The sequence below is a fragment of the Arachis ipaensis genome, chromosome B5, assembly GCF_059453495.1.
Source record: "Arachis ipaensis isolate K30076 ecotype BB chromosome B5, ASM5945349v1, whole genome shotgun sequence".
In the NCBI taxonomy this organism is placed as follows: Eukaryota; Viridiplantae; Streptophyta; class Magnoliopsida; order Fabales; family Fabaceae; genus Arachis; species Arachis ipaensis.
Genome location: NC_142440.1, coordinates 71,380,533 through 71,387,324, shown reverse-complemented (window position 1 = coordinate 71,387,324; position 6,792 = coordinate 71,380,533). Strand labels below are relative to the sequence as shown.

Sequence of the window (6,792 nt, the reverse complement as noted above, 5' to 3'; positions counted from 1 at the left end):
GATATATATTGTGCTCAATTCAAGAGATTTATTCAATCCTTCACCCACTTATTCATGAAAATTGCATGGTTTTACTTTCCCTTCCTTATTATGAGATATATGTGAAATACATGTTTCCTATGCTTTAAAAATAATTATTTTAATTACCCTTTTATTACCATTCGATGCCATGATTTGTGTGTTAAGTAGTTTCAGACCTTCTAAGGCAGGAATGACTTAAAGGATGGAAAGGAAACATACAAAAATGGAAGGAAAGTACAAAATGGAGTTTTCGAAGAAACTGGCAGCGACGCGAACGCATGGACGACGCGGCCGCATGCCTAGCGCGAAAAGACAGTGACGCGAACGCGTGACTGACGCGGACGCGCGCTATGAGCAGAACACAGATGATGCCAACGCATGACCTAAGCGAACGCGAGACAAGGAAAACTCCAGATGACGCGACCGCGTGACCCACGCAGACGCGTGACCCACGCAGACGCGTGACAGACGCCACGCACCAGAAATTGTAGAAAACGCTCCCAGCGATTTTTGAAGCCCTTTTTGGCCCAGATCCAAGTCCAGAAAGCACATATTAGAGGTTATAAAGGGGAGAATGCATCCATATGGGGAGAGATCTCCAAGTATTCACTTTTCATAGTTTAGATGTAGTTTTTAGAGGGAGAGGTTCTCTCATCTCTCTTAGGTTTTAGGATTAGGATTTTTCTTAATTTTAGGATTATTTCTCTTCAAGTGCAGGTTCAATGTTTCTCTTATTTATTCTCTACTTTTATTATATACCTTTAATTATTATTTATCTTTTCAATTTGGCTTATGCTACATTCATGTTATGATTTTCTTAATTAATATTACTTGAGGTATTTCAGCTTATGATTGTTTTATTCTATTTATGAATGCTCTTAATTTAATCTAGATATTTTCTTCCTTTTGGCTTTGGTTAAGTAATTGGTAACACTTGAGTTGTCAAACTCAGCAGTGGTTGAAATTGGCAGATTTCTAATTAATCTAGATCGCTCTAAAGCTAGTCGTCTCATAGGGATTGACTAGGACTTGAGGATCAATCTAATTAGTCCACTTGACTTAACTAAGTAGGATTAAAATCCAATTCTCATCACACCTAATAAGGATAACTAGGATAGAAATTCTAATTTCTCATACCTTGCCACTAGTTTATTTTACAGTTATTTATTTATTTTATTGTCATTTAAATTACTCATTTCTTACCTTCAAAACCCCAATTTACAAAACTCATAACCAATAATAAGAACATACTTCCATGCAGTTCCTTGAGAAGACGACCCAAGGTTTAAATACTTCGGTTATCAAGTTTAAAGGGGTTTGTTACTTGTGACAACCAAAATGTTTGTACAAAAGGATTTTCTGTTGGTTTAGAAACTATACTTACAAGGCAATTACTTTTATTCTTTACCGATAGGAAATTCCGATCGTTAGTTCCCCCATGTAATTCACCTCTGCTATTGTAGGGTTCTCAGGATCATAAGCTTCTTCTTCAGAAGATGCCTCTTGAGTACTGTTGGATGCAGCTTGCAATCCATTCAGACTCTTAGAAATCATATTGACTTGCTGATTCAATATTTTATTCTGAGCCAATATGGCATTCAGAGTATCAATTTCAAGAACTCCCTTCCTCTGAGGCGTCCCATTACTCACATGATTCCTTTCAGAAGTGTACATGAACTGGTTATTTGCAACCATGTCAATGAGTTCCTGAGCTTCAACAGGCGTTTTCTTTAGGTGAATGGATCCACCTGCAGAATGGTCCAATAATATCTTTGATAATTCAGACAGACCATCATAGAATATATCCAGGATGGTCCATTCTGAAAGCATGTCAGAAGGATACTTTTTGGTCAGTTGCTTATATCTCTCCCAAGCTTCATAGAGGGATTCACCTTTTTTCTGTTTGAAGGTTTGAACATCCACTCTAAGCTTGCTAAGCTTTTGAGGAGGAAAGAACTTGGCTAAGAAAGCCGTGACCAGCTTATCCCAAGAGTTCAGGCTATCTTTAGGTTGAGAGTCCAACCATATTCTAGCTCTGTCTCTTACAGCAAACGGGAAAAGCATAAGCATGTAGACCTCGGGATCAACCCCATTGGTCTTAACAGTATCACAAATTTGCAAGAATTCAGTTAAGAACTGAAAAGGATCTTCTGATGAAAATCCATGAAACTTGCAGTTCTGTTGCATCAGAGAAACTAATTGAGGCTTTAGCTCAAAATTGTTTGCTCCAATGGCAGGGATTGAGATGCTTCTTCCATGTAAATTGGAATTTGGTGCAGTAAAGTCACCAAGCATCTTCCTTGTATTGTTATTATTTTCGGCCATGTCTCCTTCTTTTTCAAAAATTTCTGTCAGATTTTCTCTAGAGAATTGTGCTTTAGCTTCCCTTTTCAGAGTCCTTTCAGGTTCAGGATCAGCTTCAACAAGAATGTTCTTATCCTTGTTCCTGCTCATATGAAAAAGAAGAGAACACAAAAGAAAATATGGAATCCTCTATGTCACAGTATAGAGATTCCTTATGTAAGTATAAGAAGAGGAGAATAGAAGAAGGAGAAGAGAAAAATTCGAAAATTAATTAAAATAAAATAAAAATATTTTTGTTTTTATTTTAAAAATTAATTAGAATTCAAAAATTAAAAAGAGAAATAAAATTAAATTAAAATTTAAAACAATTAGTTAATTAAAAAGGAATTTTGAAAAAGAGGTTAGTGATTTTCGAAAATTAGAGAGAGAGAAATAGTTAGGTAGTTTTGAAAAAGATAAGATTAATTGAAAAAGATTTGAAGATCAATTTTGAAAAGATAAGAAGTTAGAAAAGATTTTGAAATTGATTTTGAAGGAGATGTGATTGAAATTTATTTTGAAAAAGATTTGAAAAAGAAATTTAAAAAAGATTTGATTTTGAAAATTAAAGTTGATTACTTGACTAACAAGAAACAAAAATATATGATTTTAAAATTTAAAGATTGAACCTTTCTTACTAGGCAAGTAACAAACTTAAAATTTTTTAATCAATCACATTAATTGTTAGCATTAATTTCGAAAATATGAAATAGAAATAAGAAAAAGATTTTGAAAATAAATTTTGAAAATTTCGAAATTATGAAAGAAAAAATGAAAAAGATTTGAAAAAGATAGAATTTTTAAATTGAAAATTTGATTTGACTCATAAGAGACAACTAGATTTTAAAAATTTTTGAAAAAGTCAACTCAAATTTTCGAATTTTATGAGAAGAAAAAGGGAAAGATATTTTTTTGATTTTTGAATTTTTAATGATGAAAGAGAAAAACAATAAAAAGACTCAAAACATGAAAATTATGAATCAAAACACATAATACATGCAAAACACTTTGAATGTCAAGATGAATATCAAGAACACTTTGAATGTCAAGATGAACACCAAGAACTTATTTTTGAAAATTTTTAAGAAAAGAAAAATATGCAAGACACCAAACTTAGAAATTTGTAAAACTTTAGACACTAACAAATTGAAAATGCATATGAAAAACAAGAAAAGACACAAAACATAAAAATGCAAAGATCAAACAAAGCAATTGATCACACCATGCATGAGTTTTCGAAAAATGCACAAATTTTAAAAACATGCAATTGACACCAAACTTAAAATTTAACACAAGACTCAAACAAGAAACATCAAATTTTTGGTTTTTTTATGATTTTATTAAAAAAAAAATTTTTGGATTTTTTTTTGAAAATTAATTGGAAAAGAAAAATAAGGATTTTAAAAATTTTTTAATGAGAATTCTAGGAATCATGCAATGTTAGTCTAAAGCTCCGGTCCAGGAATTAGACATGGCTTACTAGCCAGCCAAGCTTTCAACGAAAGCTCCGGTCCAAAATACTAGACATGGCCAATGGCCAGCCAAGCTTCAGTATACAAATCAGGCATACAATAACTGATCAGATGGGAGTCCAAGGACTCTTGCCATGATAAGTGGAAGCCTCAGTCCAAAAATTTAGACATGGCTTGACAGCCAACCAGGCTTCAACAAATCATGAAAAAACTCTAGAATTCATTCTTAAAAATTCTGAAGAACATAGAATAATTTATTTTTATTAAATTTTTTTTTGAAAATTTTTTTTGAAAATAAAAATAAAAATAATAAAAACAAAAATCTTAAAATTAAAATAAAATTTACATAATATGAGCAACAAGATGAACCGTCAGTTGTCCAAACTCGAACAATCCCCGGCAACAGCGCCAAAAATTGGTATGCAAAATCGTGATCGTTCATTCCTTGGTAACGGCGCTAAAAACTTGATATGCACGTTCTTAATCTTAATTCTTCTTCACAATCTTGCACAACTAACCAGCAAGTGCACTGGGTCATCCAAGTAATAAACCTTACGTGATTAAGGGTCGATCCCACGGAGATTGTTGGCTTGAAGCAATCTATGGTCACCTTGTAAATCTCATTCAGGCGGATTTCAAATAGTTATGGTGAATTGATAATTAAAATATAATTAAAATATAAAATAGGATAGAAATACTTATGTAATTCATTAGTGAGAATTTCAGATAAGCGTATAGAGATGCTTTTGTTCCTCCTGAACCTCTGCTTCCTGCTGTCTTCATCCAATCATTCCTACTCCTTTCCATGGCAAGCTTTATGTATGGCATCACCGTTGTCAATGGCTACTTCCCGTCCTCTCAGTGAAAGTGGTCCAAGATGCGCTGTCACCACATGGCTAATCATCTGTCAGTTTTCGATCATACTGGAATAGGATTCAGTAATCCTTTTGCGTCTGTCACTATGCCCAGCACTCGCGAGTTTGAAGCTCGTCACAGCCATCCCTTCCCAGATCCTACTTGGAATACCACAGACAAGGTTTAGACTTTTCGGATCTCAAGAATGGCCGCCAATAATTCTAGCCTATACCACGAAGACTCTGATTGTAGATCAGGAGGCTAAGAAATATGCATTCAAGCTTGTTTGCATGTAGAACAGAAGTGTTTGTCAGGCACGCGTTCATAAGTGAGAATGATGATGAGCGTCACATAATCATCACATTCATCATGTTCTTGTGTGCAAATGAATATCTTAGAGAAGAAATAGGCTCGAATTGAATAGAAAAACAATAGTACTTTGCATTAATTCATGAGGAACAGCAGAGCTCCACACCTTAATCTATGGTGTGTAGAAACTCTACCGTTGAAAATACATAAGTGATAATGGTCCAGGCATGGCCGAGTGGCTAGCCTTCCAAAGAAGGTTCAATCATCAGAACATGATCAAAAGATGATCCGAAGATAATAGTAAAAAGTTCTATTTATACTAAACTAGTTACTAGGGTTACAGAAATAAGTAATTGATGCAGAAATCCACTTCCGAGCCCACTTGGTGTGTGCTTGGACTGAGCATTGAATCTTTCACGTGTAGAGGTCTTCCTTGGAGTTAAACGCTAGTTTGTAACCTGTTTCTGGTGTTTAACTCTGCTTTGCAACCTGTTTCTGGCGTTTAACTCCAGAATAGGGCAGAAAGCTGGCGTTGAACGCCACTTTGCGTTGTCTAAACTCGGGAAAAGTATGGACTATTATATATTGCTGGAAAGCCCTGGATGTCTACTTTCCAAAGCAATTGAGAGCGCGCCATTTGGACACCTGTAGTTCCAGAAAATCCACTTTGAGTGCAGAGAGGTCAGAATCCAACAGCATCTGCAGTCCTTCTTCGGCCTCTGAATCTGATTTTTGCTCAAGTCCCTCAATTTCAGCCAGAAATTACCTGAAATCACAGAAAAACACACAAACTCATAGTAAAGTCCATAAATGTGAATTTTATTTAAAAACTAATAAAATAAACTAAAAACTAATCAAATCATTCTAAAAACTATGTAAAAACACTGCCAAAAAGCGTATAAATTAGCCGCTCATCATGAAGTTCAATAATAATCAATGCATGTGAGTTGTGATCAAGAAAAGAATGCATGAGTGTGTGAATAAGTGAAGAATGGGTAGTTAGGTTAGCTTTGAAATTGTATAGGTTGTCATAGGTTATGTGGGAAGTTTAAGTTAATCAAAGATTCAAATCCTAGTCCACTTAGCCATATGCATCCTACCTTGACCCTAACCCCATTACAACCTTATGAAAAGACCTCATGATATTTGGATACATGCATGAAATAATTGTTGATTGTTAGATGAAAAATAAATCTTAGAAAGCATGATTAGAGGAGAATTGAGTGGATCGACCCTATACACTTGAGCAACTAGAGCGGATACACATCCGATGAGGGTTCGATGCTCAATTACATGTTTTCATTTAGAATCATCACTTTTCTTGCAAGTTTGTATAATCTTTAATAACTCAATTCAATTGTGCGATTGATTTAATTGCTACTGCTTTAGCCTTTATGTCATATATGCTCTCTTGGAAGTTGATTTATTTTGACCAAGTAATTGCATTCATTTAGATAGTTGCATGTAAGTAGATTGCATATAGTTCATTTGTATTGAATAAATGTTCATACCCTTTGCCTCTTTCTTGGTTAAGCATGAGGACATACTTGGTTTAAGTGTGGGGAGATTTGATGCACCACTATTTCGTGGTACATTTTATGCTTAATTGAGTGGTTTTTATCAACTTTTCCCACATTTATTCAATGAAATAGAATGGTTTCATAATTTTATCCTAATTTGTGCTTAAGTGTAAAAACATGCTTTTTAGGCCTTTAATTTGCTAGTTTTGATTCACCTTTGATTCCACTAGATACCTTGATATGTTTGTTAAGTGAATTCAGGTTGAAAAGGC

General features: G+C 34.3%; 1 non-coding gene across 1 annotated transcript; it reads left to right on the top strand.

Moving 5' to 3' along the window:
* The first annotated feature begins 1,845 nt into the window (after nt 1-1,845).
* On the top strand, nt 1,846-1,953 carry LOC148564595 (small nucleolar RNA R71). The gene has a single exon (XR_015885229.1). It is a non-coding gene; the product is annotated as a small nucleolar RNA R71 (small nucleolar RNA).
* The last annotated feature ends 4,839 nt before the right edge of the window (nt 1,954-6,792 follow it).